The 12,926-nt window shown below is 44.0% G+C and overlaps 1 pseudogene; it reads left to right on the forward strand.

The window, feature by feature from the left end:
- Positions 1–2,843: 2,843 nt before the first annotated feature.
- On the forward strand, positions 2,844–3,710 carry LOC122229369 (annotated as a pseudogene).
- The last annotated feature ends 9,216 nt before the right edge of the window (positions 3,711–12,926 follow it).

A 12,926-nucleotide genomic window follows, 5' to 3' on the forward strand; every position in this document is an offset into this window, starting at 1 on the left:
GGGAATTCTCAAGAAGACGCAGGAACCAAACAGAACAAGTTCTGAATGGCCAAAGCTAGAACAATTTGAGCATTAAAATAAATAAATGATGGTGCTGGATTATAACCCATAACATAACTATTACGAATCTAGACTGACATAAATAAATGAGAAAAAATTCTTACAGAAAAATCCACTTGATGGATGTAGAAAGAAGAGGGAAATAGAAAACTCAATAGTAGGCAAGTACCACTGTATTAATTCCTTGCAGACAAGGTGGATGGTAAAATTAGCAGGCAAAATTTGAGGAGAAAAAGGATATTTAGATAATCTTGCAGTATCTACTCCAAGATAGTTCTGAACAGGAGAGGAAGACAGTATTTTACGTGGAGAAACTTCACAGGTTTAACCAAATGGTCGAGGTTAGCATGTAACAATGTAACAGTGTCATAAACCCTAAATATGTCACACTGAGAAGGACAAAAGTCATTTTATGGTCTTCTTGCCCAAACTGTATAACCTCCTTCTAATCATGAGAGAACATCAGACAAGCCCAAATTGATGGACATCTTACAGAATTCCTGACCAACACTCTTTAGAATGTCAAGGTCCTGGAAGATAAGGAAAGATTACGGAATCGTCACAGATTACAAGAATCTGCGGAGAATAACAGCTCAGCGCTCTGTGAAATCCCCAAACAGGAAAAGGACAGCAGTGAAACGCTGCTGAAATTCTATTAAGTTCCGTACTTTACACAATAGTATTACACCAAGTTTAATTTCCTGGTTTTAACCACTGTACTTGGGTTATACAAGGTGTTAGATAAGAAACTAAGCGGGAAATACGTGGGAACTTTCTGAGTTATTTTTGCAACTTTTCCATATAAGCCTAAAACTGGTTAAAAATGAAGTCTTTTTTTAAAGGTACGGTTCTGGGGTGCCTGGCTGGCTCAGTTCATAGAGTATGCCACCCTTGACCTTCGGGTTATGAGTTCAAGCCCCACTTTGGGCCTAGACCTTACTTGAAAAATAGAATAGGATAGGCGCCCGAGTGGCTCAGTCAGTTAAGCGTCTAACTCAGTTTCTGCCCAGATCATGGTCTCATGGTTCATGGGTTCAGGCCCCGAGTCAGACTCTGTGCTGACAGTGTAGAGCCTGCTTGGGATTCTCTCTCTCTTCTTGTCTCTCTCTCTCCCTCTCTCTCAAAATAAATAAATAAACTTAAAAAAAAAGGATAAAATAAAATAAAAGGTGTGGTTCTGTAAATGTGAGATTTGGTGTAAAAAATAATATATTTTGGTGTGAATAAATTATCATATCTAACAGTTGTTATTAAATATACTTCATACTGTTTTAAAGGGAAGCAGTTTAAAATTATTGCATTGGAGCACCTGGGTGGCTCAGACGGTTAAGCAATGGACTCTCGATTTACCCTTGGGTCATGATCCCAGGGTCCTGAGATCGAGCACTGCATCTGGCTTGAGATTCTCTCTCTCTCTCTCTCTCTCTATTCCTCTGCCCCTCTCCCCCAGTCGTGCTCGCTCTCTCGCTCTCTCTGTCTCAAATAAAAATAAATACATAAATACATAAATTGTTGCATTATGTTTTAATAAGAAATATGTCAAGAGTTCAGCTAAGCTATCCATGCTATCACTGCCTTGGCATTTATTTTGTTTAACCAAGCTGCCTGCAAGGGAGCCTAACTGTCATTAGCCCCCCATACAACCACATGCCCTAGATAATGACCCGAAGACTCACAAGCCACTGTAAGTTCCTGACATGACTTCCTCAACAGCGCTTGTGACCCACAGTCTCTCCTCTCTCCAGAGCCTTCCCCTTGTGCACCCCTTAGATAAGATTCCTTGTGAAGGAGCGCCTGGGGTTAAGACTCCCACTTCAGCTCAGGTCATGATCTTGCATTGCAGTTGGGTTCGTGCCCCACCGTGGGGCTCTGTGCCGGCAGCTTGGAGTCTGGAGCCTGCTTCAGATTCTGTGTCTCCCACTCCCTCTGCCCCTTCCCCCCACTCTCTGTCTCCCTCCCTCAAAAGTAAACATTAAAAAAAGAGTCATGGGGCTCCTGGTTGGCTCAGTCGGTTGAACGTCAGACTTCGGCTCAGGTCATGATCTCACAGTTCGTAGGTTCAAGTCTGGCGGGCTCTGTGCTGACAGCTCAGAGCTTGGAGCCTACTTCGGATTCTGTGTCTCCCTCTCTCTGCCCCTTCTCTGCTCAGGCTCTGTCTTTCAAAAAGAAATAGATGTTAAAAAAATTAACATTAAAAAAGATTAAAAAAAAAAAAGACTCCCCACGGAGCTTTTGGTGTTTGAGTTGACCGAGATCCGGCCTTACCCAGGACCCCTGAAGCCCCCCCACCCACGGGCAGAGATAAACGTGTGTGGCCCAGGTCCTGTCGCTCTCTGCCTGCACCCGACCTTGGCCTTCCCAAGTGGCCCCTCGACACGTGCTGTGCAGGTCCCCCCCGCCCTTGTGAGTAACAACGTTCCCTATTTCAATTTCTTTCCTGATCTTTTGTCGAACCACAGCTCCTCACCTGTGTGTCTGCATTTCTTCAACAAAGGTTAATTTAACAAAGTGATAACGAAAACATACGCTGGGCTTCTAGAATCAGGAAACGGAACAAAGAAAGTAGGGGTGTAGTGCACGAAACTGGGGTGGAGGGGAAGACTCGCACAAGCAACGTAAAGACACCGGGGACCCAGTCACCAGTAAAGCCGGTGGAAATTATTTTAAATATAAATAACAATAAACCCATGAAATCGTCTACTTTTTCCCTGCCGCTGCCCTGGAGCTGACCAGCCGCGAGCTCACGCTCACGCAAGGTTCGGCTCCACCCTAAACCACAGAAGGCAATTGCTTTGGGGGGGGAGGTGATGGGCGACCCTACTGCTTTGCCAGAGGCGCTGAAGACCGCGCTCCCCCACCGTGGCCCGGCCCGTGGGGTTGGCACCAGCTGCCAAAGCCTTGGTCAAGGGCCAAACCCATCTCTGTCCGCTTGCATCCACCTGAGATGAGCCTATGCAGGTCAGGTTGGTGGAGGCCCTTTGTGCCAGACACCAAAATTAGTCTAATTCAGGCTGATGACAAGAAACTAGGCGGATGGGTGGGCCTCTGTGACACTGACAGAGAGGGACAATGCTGTGAAGGGTTGGTTGCAGTTGTGGTGGTTAGGGACCATGGCAAAGAGGCTCAGACAAGGACATTCGCGAGGAATACTTCAAATGCAAGAAAGGAACAAATAAAAAAAACGCAGATCCTGGGTGGCTCAGCTGGCTGGGCGTGGGCTGGGCATTGGACTCTTGATTTTGCTTCAGATCATGAGCTCACCATTGATGGGTTCGAGTCCCACATCGGGCTCCAAGCTGACAGTGAGGAGCCTGCTTGGGATTCCCTCTCTGTCTCCCTCTCTTTGCCCCTCCCCCTCCTCAAAATAAATAAATAAACTTAAAGAAAAAATTGGTGGGGCACCTGGATGGCTCAGTTGGTTAAGCATCCGGACTACGGCTCAGGTCATGATCTCACGGTCTGTGAGTTCGAGCCCCCCGTCGGGCTCTGTGCTGACAGCTCAGAGCCTGGAACCTGCTTTGGATTCTGTGTCTCCCTCTCTCTCTGCCCCTCACCCGCTCATGCTCTGTCTCTCTCTCTCTCTCTCAAAAATAAATAAACATTAAAAAAAATTTTTTTTAATCTCTAGAAATGGTCCCAAGGACATATAGTCTATGAAGAAACATTTACTAAAAAAACAAAAACAAACAAAAAACTTAATAAATACAAACACTATCGTATTTATAATTTCTTTAAGTAGGCTCCACACCCGGTATGGGGCTTGAACTCAGAACCCTGAGATCAAGGGCCGCATGCCCCACTACTGACTGAGCCAGCCAGGCGCTCCAAGAGTATATGGTATTTGAGGTGAAACCTATCTACCCTCTTCCCCCCCACTCGCAACTCGGCAAGAAGAACACTCAAGACTAGCACAGCCAACAAAGATCACAGGGCTCCCTCGCCCCCCAGCTCCCGGTTGGAGGGCTATTTCCTCCCTGGGGCAGGACATCGCCAGTTTCATCTTGTCCCCATCAACCTAATGCTGAGGCTAACCTCCTGCGAGTGTGGCTGAGAAACGAGGGCTCCTTTCTTCGGCCCAGATCCCACACCCAGTACTGAGGCTCTACTTCCGATGTGGCACCACTGAGAATCCGTAGGGCTCTGATTGTCCCGCCTCAGCTCTCCAGGTGGTGGTTCCATGCTGGAAGAGGTGAGAGAAAACGTGATGTTACTGCCCCCTCTCTACTGAGCGCCCAATTCCTAAGGCAACAGTGTCACTGGGAGAGAAGTGTGCCGCTGTCCCCATCCCCCCTTCAGAGTGAGGGCTCAGAGATTTTGCCTAAGGGAAGAAGCAGGCTGGAAAAAGAAAGCTCTTATTCTCTTCCAAAGGAACTGACTTCATCTGCTACCAATGTGGAGAAGTTCAAGCCTGAGGGTTCTCTGAAAAACAGGGGAGATTGTGGTGAAAGGCAATTGGGGGGAGACTGACACATTTATTGGACACATAGGCAAAGTATAGGCCAGCTGGTTTCCCTGAGAAACCCTGGGAAAGAGAGCTGGGAGGAACCTGCCTGGGATCAGAATAAACTCAAATACTGCGCTCAAAATCTATCCAGTCAAAGGAGCCTGAAATTGATTGGTTTAGTCTGGGGAACAATTTTTGCACCAGGTCTGAAAATAATAGAGTAGCCAGTGGATGCTTAGTGGTGTGGCCCAAGGAAGAGACATCAAAGAAAGCCTCCCCCAAGCCCTCCACATCCAGGACAAGTGTGGACAAGCAGGCTTCCCCCAGCCCCAGGGTGACAGTAGAGGCTACCACAGGGAAGGGGGAGGAAGGAGAGGGAACAGACTACACTAAAACAATGCAGCCGGTCACTAAACAAATAAGCAAATAACAACAATAAGCCCTACTGGAAATGTTGCTACAGTATTATCTAAAATGTCCCGGTTAAGCATCCGACTCTTGGTTTCAGCTCAGGTCATGATCTCATGGTTCATGGGCTCGAGCTCCGTGTAGAGGTTCATAGTGACAGCTCGGAGCCTGCTTGGGATTCTCTCTCTCCCTCTCTCTCTGCCCCCTCCCCAGCTTGCACACACACATGCACGCACCTGCTGTCTCTCTCTAAATAAAGAAACCCTTAAACATTAACCAATTAATCGAAATAAAATGAAACGTCCAGTTTCAGGGTGCCTGGCTGGCTCAGTCGGTAGGGCATGCGACTCTTGATCTCAGGGGCATGTGAGTTCAAGCCCCATGTTGGGTGTAAGGGTTACTTAAATAAATAAATAAACTTAATAACGTCCAGTTTCTGGGGTGCCTAGGTGACTCAGTCATTAAGTGTCCAGCTTTGGCTCAGGTCATGGTCTCATGGTTCTTGAGTTTGAGCCCCACGTCGGGCTCTGTGCTGACAGTGCACAGCCTGCTGAGGATTCTCTCTCTCTCCCTCCCTCTGTGCCCCTCACTCACGTGCACCCTGTCTCTCTCTTAAAAAAAACAAAAGAAAACATAAAAGTGGGAATTAAAGTGTGTGAAGAGGAAAAAATGTCACTCAAATACCAGCACACTAAATTCAGCAACATATAAAAATTATGCACCATGACCAAGAGAGATTTATCCTAGGAATGCAAGTTTGGTTTAACACCTGAAAAACAATTATTTTAATAGATCATGTCACTAAAATGAAAACAGAATTACAGGATCATCTCAATAGACACAAAAAAGCATTTGATAAAATTTAATACCTTTTAATGAAAAAAAAACAACACTCAACAAACTAGGAACTGAAGGGAACCTGACAAAAGAGTGTCTATAAAAAACTCACAGGGGCGCCTGGGTGGCGCAGTCGGTTAAGCGTCCGACTTCAGCCAGGTCACGATCTCGCGGTCCGTGAGTTCGAGCCCCGCGTCAGGCTCTGGGCTGATGGCTCGGAGCCTGGAGCCTGTTTCCGATTCTGTGTCTCCCTCTCTCTCTGCCCCTCCCCCGTTCATGCTCTGTCTCTCTCTGTCCCAAAAATAAAAAAAAAATAAATAAATAAAAAAAAAACGTTGGAAAAAAAAAAAAAAAAAAAAACAACTCACAAATGGGACACCTGGGTGGCTCAGTCGGTTAAGCGTCCAACTTCAGCTTAGGTGGTGATCTCATGGTCAGTGAGTTCGAGCCCCACATCGGGCTCTTTGCTGACAGCTCAGAGCCTGGAGCCTGCTTCAGACTCTGTGTCTCCCTCTCTCTCTGCCCTCCCCCACTCACACTCTCTCTCTCAGAAATAAACATTAAAACTTTTTTTAAAAAAAATTCACAAACAGGGGCTCCTGGGTGGCTCAGTCGGTTGAGCGTCCGACTTCGGCTCAACAAATAACATAATATCTAATAGTGAAAGTTGGATGTTTTCCCCCTAAAATCAGGAATAAGACAAGGATGTCCACCCTTGCTATTTCTGTTCAAAGTTACAACAGAAGTTCTAGTAAGGGAAATTAGGCAGGAAAAAAAGGCATCCAGGTTGGAAAGGAAGAAGCAAAACTGTGTCTAATCCACAGATGAAGTAAATGCGAGAGCACAAGGCAAACTAGGGGCAAAGTACAAACTACCACACACCCTCCACCAGGTGGGGCATGTGTGATATTCCTCAGGCACTCCTGGCTGCCCAAGGACAAAGGAGAGGGAAAGAAAACCAATGGTTAACTTATAGAGCTAACTGTCAGGATGGGACCTGAGTCTCCATCAGTTTACAAATATCTTTCAAAATTACAAGAAAACGGTAATCTTTTTTTTTTTAATTTTTTTTTTAACGTTTATTTATTTTTGAGACAGAGAGAGACAGAGTGTGAACAGGGGAGGGGCAGAGAGAGAGGGAGACACAGAATCTGAAACAGGCTCCAGGCTCTGAGCGGTCAGCACAGAGCCCGATGCAGGGCTCGAACTCACAGACCGTGAGATCATGACCTGAGCCGAAGTCGGACGCTTAACCGACTGAGCCACCCAGGCGCCCCAAGAAAATGGTAATCTTATCAATACCCTAATCTCCAGGAACTCTCTACTGTCTTAATGTTAATGCTTTGCTGGAGGGAAAAACAACCTTAGTTTGGCCATAGCTAGGCCTCCAGGATCCTGTGAGTCTCCTTTAACTTGTGAAAATCTCTTTGGGGCACCTGGGTGGCTCAGTCTGATTTCAGCTCAGGTCATGATCTCACGGTTCGTGAGTTCGAGCCCCGCATCAGGCTCTGTGCGGATAGCTCAGAGCCTGGAGCCTGTTTCAGATTCTGTGTCTCCCTCTCTCTCTCTGCCCTTCCCCCACTTGCACTCTGTCTCTTTCGCTCTCTCTCAAAAATGAATCAGTAATAAACAAAAATTTCTTTTAACCCCTTTAAGAAACTTCCTCTTGGGGTGTCTGGGTGGCTCAGTCGGTTAAGCGTCTGACTTGGTTTCAGGTCAGGATCTCTCAGTTCCTCAGCTGGAGCCTCAGTTCAGGCTCTGTGCTGACAGTCAGAGCCTGAAGCCTGCTTCAGATTCTGTCTCCCTCTTTGTCTGTCCCTCCCCCATGCATGCTCTGTCTCTCAAAAATAAACATTAAAAAAAAAATTTTTTTTTAATAAAAAAGAAACTTTCTCTTGACTTTACCTCCCCCAGCTCCATGGTATATAATGAGCCACGCTTCACAGCCCCAGTACAGCTCTTTCTGTCCACGGGTCCTATCCCCATGCTTTAATAAAATCACCTTTTTGCACCAAAGAGGTCTTCAAGAATTCTTTCTTAGCCGTCAGCTTCGAACCCCCACCATTCTAAAACCTCATCAATGTGACCTTGTATATAGAAAATCCTAAGGAATTACATGGAAAACTATTATTCAATTTTCATTAAAGTTGCAGAATGCAAGAATTGCAGAATACAAAGGTCACTTTTGGATCAAAATTGTCAATACAAAGTTGCAGAATACAAAAGTCAGTTTTTTCTATATACTTTCAATGAATAATCTAGAAGTGAAATTAAGAAAATAATTCCATTTGAAATAGCATCAAAAAGAATATAATACTTAGAAATACACTTAACAAAACAAGTATAATATTATACTCTGAAAACTACAAAATATTGTTGAAAGGATATCTAAATAAATGGGGGGGGGGATCCCATATTTATGGGTCGGAAGACTTAATATTATAAGGGTAGCAATTCTCCCCAAATTGATCTAAGATTCAATGCAATCTCTATCAGAATAACCAGCTGATATCTTTATGGAAACTTACAAGCTGATTCTAAAATGCATATAGCATTGGGGCACATGCATGGCTCAGCTGGCTAAGTGTCCAACTTCTGCTCAGCTCATGATCTCATGGTTTATGGGTTCGAGTCCTGCAACAGGGTCAGAGCTGAGCCTGCTTGGGATTCTCTCCCTCTCTTCTCTCTCTCTCTCTGCCCCTCCCCCACTCGTGCAAGTGCACTCTCTCTCTCTCAAAAATAAATAAATAAAACTTAAAAAAAAATAAAATGTATATAGTATCACAAGAACTTCTGAAAAGCCCAAAACAATCTTGAAAAAGAACAACGTTGGAAGACTCACACGTCCTTATTTCAAAATGCAGTACAAAGTAATGGTAATCGAGACAGTATGGTCCCGGCTTAAGGTTAGACACAAATGTCAATGAACAGAATCGAGAGCCCAGCAACAAACCCATGTGTCTAGGGAAAACTGTGTTAAGTTTATTTATCTTGAGATAGAGACAGAGAGCAGGGGGAGGAGCAGAGTGTGAAAAGAGAGAATCCCAAGCAAGCATTTCGCTGTCAGTGAGCCAGCCGCGGGGCTCAATCCCACCAACTGTGGGATCATGACCTGAGCTGAAATCAAGAGTCGGAAGCTTAACCGACTGAGCCATCCATGCGCCCCTAGGGTCAATTTTTGACAAAAACACCGAGACTATTCATTGAGGAAAGAAGAGCTCTTTCAAACATTGATGCTGGCAAAACTGGATATCCACATGCAGACCATATATAAACATTAACTCAAGATGAACCAAAAACTTAAATGTAAGATCTATAACTACAAAACTCTTAGAAGAACACAGGGGTATATCTTCATAACCTTGGATTTCACAACGTACTCTTGGATATGACACAAAAAACATTAGCAACAAAGAAAAAATGGATAAATTAAGCTGCTTCAAAATTTAAAACTTTTACAACATGGGTAGACCCTAACAGCATTATGCTAAGTGAAACGTCGGAAAGAAAGACACATACTGTACTACCTCACTTATATATGTAATCTTTTTTTCAAGTTTATTTATTTATTTTGAGAGAGAGAGAGAGAGAGTACAAAAGCAGGGGAGGGGCAGAGAGAGAGAGAGAGGGAAAGAGAGAATTCCAAGCAGGCTCCACACCATAAGCACAGAGCCCAACTCAGGACTCTATCCCAGAAACCATGAGATCACAGCCTGAACCGAAATCAAGAGTCAAATGCTTAACCAACCAACCCAGGTACCTCTTATATGTGGAATCTTCAAAAATAAATGTAACTCACAGGTACAGAAAACAGATTGGTGGCTGTCAGAGGTTGAGGATGGGCGAAATGGGTAAAGTGGTCAAAAGGCACATACTTCCAGTTATAAAATAAATAATAAGTTCTGGGGATGTAATGTATAGCATGGTGTCTCGTTAATAATATGTTGCATATTTGAAGGTTTCTAAGAGAGTAGATCTTAAAAGCTCTCATTATAAGTGAAAAGTTTGTAACTGTGTATGATGGATATTAACCACACTTGTAGTAGTAATCAGTATGCAGTACATGCAAATATCAAATCATTATACTGTATACCTGAAACTAACATAATGTTATATGCCAATTATATCCCAATCTTTAAAACTTCTGTACTTCAAAGGACACTATCAAGAAAGTGAAAAGATAACCACACTATGGGAGCAAATATTTGCAAATCATATTTTTGATAAAAGACTTGTGTGAAGAATACTTAAGTAATTTATACAACTCAATAATAAAAAGACAATTTTAAAATGGGCAAAGAGGGGATACCTGGCTGGCTCAGTCGGTAGAACGTGTGACTCTTGATCTTGAGGTTGTAAGTTCAAGTCCCACATCGGGGGTAGAGATTACATTAAAACATTTTTTAGGGGCACCTGGGTGGCCCAGTTGGTTAAACACCCGACTCTTGCTTTTGACTTGGGTCATGATCTCATGGTTCCTGGGATCGAGTTCCGTGTAGGGCTCTGTGCTAAAGACATGGAGCCTGCTTGGGATTCTCTCTCTCCCTCTCTCTGCTCCTCCCCTGCTCCCACACTCCCTCTCTCTCAAAGTAAATTTTTAAAAAATTTAATAAAATATTTAAAAATTTTTTAGTTAAAAAACATAAAAATGAGCAAAGAGGGGCATCCGGCTGGCTCAGTTGGTGGAGCATGTGACTCGTGGTGTCGAGCCCCATGTTGGACATGGAGATTAATTGAAAAAAAAATAAATAAATAAAATAAAAAATAAAATGCACAAAGGATCTGAACAGACATTTTTCCAAGAAAGACGTGCAGTCAATAAGCACATAAAAAGATGCTCGACATCATTAGTCATCACAGACTTGACAATCAAAACCGTAAGATATAAAATAAGAGATAATAACAAGTGTTGACGAGGATATGAAAAGAGCAGAACCCTCCCACACTGTTGGAGGGAGTGTAAAATGGTACAGCTACTTTGGATGCGATTTGGAAGTTCCTGAAAAGATTCAGCATTTGAGTCTGAGCAATTGCACTCCTAGGTATACACCCAAGAGAAATGGAAACGTACGTCCACAGAAATACTTGCACATCGAGATTCATGGTAGCTTTATTCATAAGAGCCTCAGAGTAGAAATAATCAAATGGCCATCACGTGATGAATTAATAAAGCAACATGGTATTTACAAACAGTGGAATATTAGTTGGCTATGAAAAGGAATGGAGTGCTGATACAGGCTGCAACTTGGATGAACCTTGAAAACGTTACGCTAAGTGGAAAAAAGCCGGTAATAGAAGGCATACATTGTATGATTCTCTTCATATGAGATGTCCAGAATAGGCAAATCCTCAAATAGTCGGTTTGAGATACAAGGCAGATTAGTGATTGCCTGGAGGTGTGGGAGGAGCAGGAAAGAGCTAGTAACGGGTGCAGGGTCTCTGTGAGTAGTGAGGAAAATGTTGTGGAACTTGATAGTGGTGATGGTTGCACAACTTTGTGAATATACTAGAACACACCAAACTGTAAACTTTTAGTGGGTGGATTGCGTGATATATGAATTAGATCTCAATATACCTATTTCTTTAAAAAAAAGAAGCAAGAATGAGCAAAGAAACTGGTGACCGTGAAGGTGTATCTAAAACACATACACAGGGGCGCCTGGGTGGCTCAGTCGGTTAGGCGTCCGACTTCGGCTCAGGTCACTATCTCGCGGTCTGTGAGTTCGAGCCCCGCATCGGGCTCTGTGCTGACTGCTCAGAGCCTGGAGCCTGTTTCACATTCTGTGTCTCCCTCTCTCTCTGACCCTCCCCGGTTCATGCTCTGTCTCTCTCTGTCTCAAAAATAAATAAACGTTAAAAAAAAAATTAAAAAAGGGGGCTCCTGGGTGGCTCAGTCGGTTAGGCATCCGACTTCGGCTCAGGTCACGATCTCGCGGTCCGTGAGTTCGAGCCCCGCGTCGGGCTCTGTGCTGACTGCTCAGAGCCTGGAGCCCGTTTCGGATTCTGTGTCTCCCTCTCTCTCTGACCTTCCCCCATTCATGCTCTGTCTCTCTCTGTCTCGAAAATGAATAAACGTTAAAAAAAAAAAAAAAAAAAGGTTAAGGATTGCAGTTGATTAAGACATTGTGTATATAACATTTTTATTTTTACATTTATTTATTTTTGAGAGATGGAGAGAGACAGAGCATGAGCAGGGGAGGGGCAGAGAGAGGAGGAGACACAGAATCCAAAGCAGGTTCCAGACTCTGAGCTGTCAGCACAGAGCCTGACACGGGGCTCGAACCCACAAACCGTGAGATCATGACCGGAGCTGAAGTCGGACGCCCAACTGACTGAGCCACTCAGGCACCCCAAACATATTGGGTATATAAAAAGTCATGATTTGAGAATAATTTTTTAGAAAGGAAATAGTCCTGGAGATAGCCAGGACATCAACTTATTCCTCTGAAAATTGTTAATTACACGGAAAGAACTAAACACTTCTGCTTTTCTAATGTAAGTAGAACTCCAATGTGACCTGATATCCCCGTGTGTAAGGGAACGTGTTTCAGTATAGAAGAATTCTAGCTAGAGCTGGGGCTAGGGTAAGGCGAGTCGTGCCCAGGGCAGAAAATTTAAGCAGTCACTCACCTAGCCCTGATTCTAGTCAACAAACACAGCAGCGTCCAAGTTAGAAAATTGTTTCAACCATTGGTGAAATAACCGACTCGGGCAGTAGTCATTAGTGCGGCTAAAATAACTACAAGAAAAACTGATAGGAAATGTACAAAAATCAGGTTGTCACTATCTGAATCCAGTGATCAATCTTAATGGCATGAGAAGTGAGAAAACCAACATCGCATGCCTCCTGATAAGGGTACAGAAAGTACACAGCACCACTTAGGATTTTCAGGGAAAAAAAATTTGAATCATAATGCAATGAAACTGGGGTACCTGGCTGGTTGGCTCAGTCTTGTGGAGCATGGAACTCTTGATCTCAGGATTATGAGTTTGAGCCCCACGTTGGGTGTAGAGATTACTTAAAAAATAAAGTCTTTAAAAAAATGTTTTTAATGTTTATTTATTTTTGAGAGAGACACAGAGTGTGAGCAGGAGAGGGTCAGAGAGAGAGGAAGACACAGAATCCAAAGCAAGCTCCAGGCTCCGAACTGTCAGCACAGTGCCTGATGCAGGACTC

Source organism: Panthera leo, chromosome C2, assembly GCF_018350215.1.
Source record: "Panthera leo isolate Ple1 chromosome C2, P.leo_Ple1_pat1.1, whole genome shotgun sequence".
Lineage (NCBI taxonomy): Eukaryota > Metazoa > Chordata > Mammalia > Carnivora > Felidae > Panthera > Panthera leo.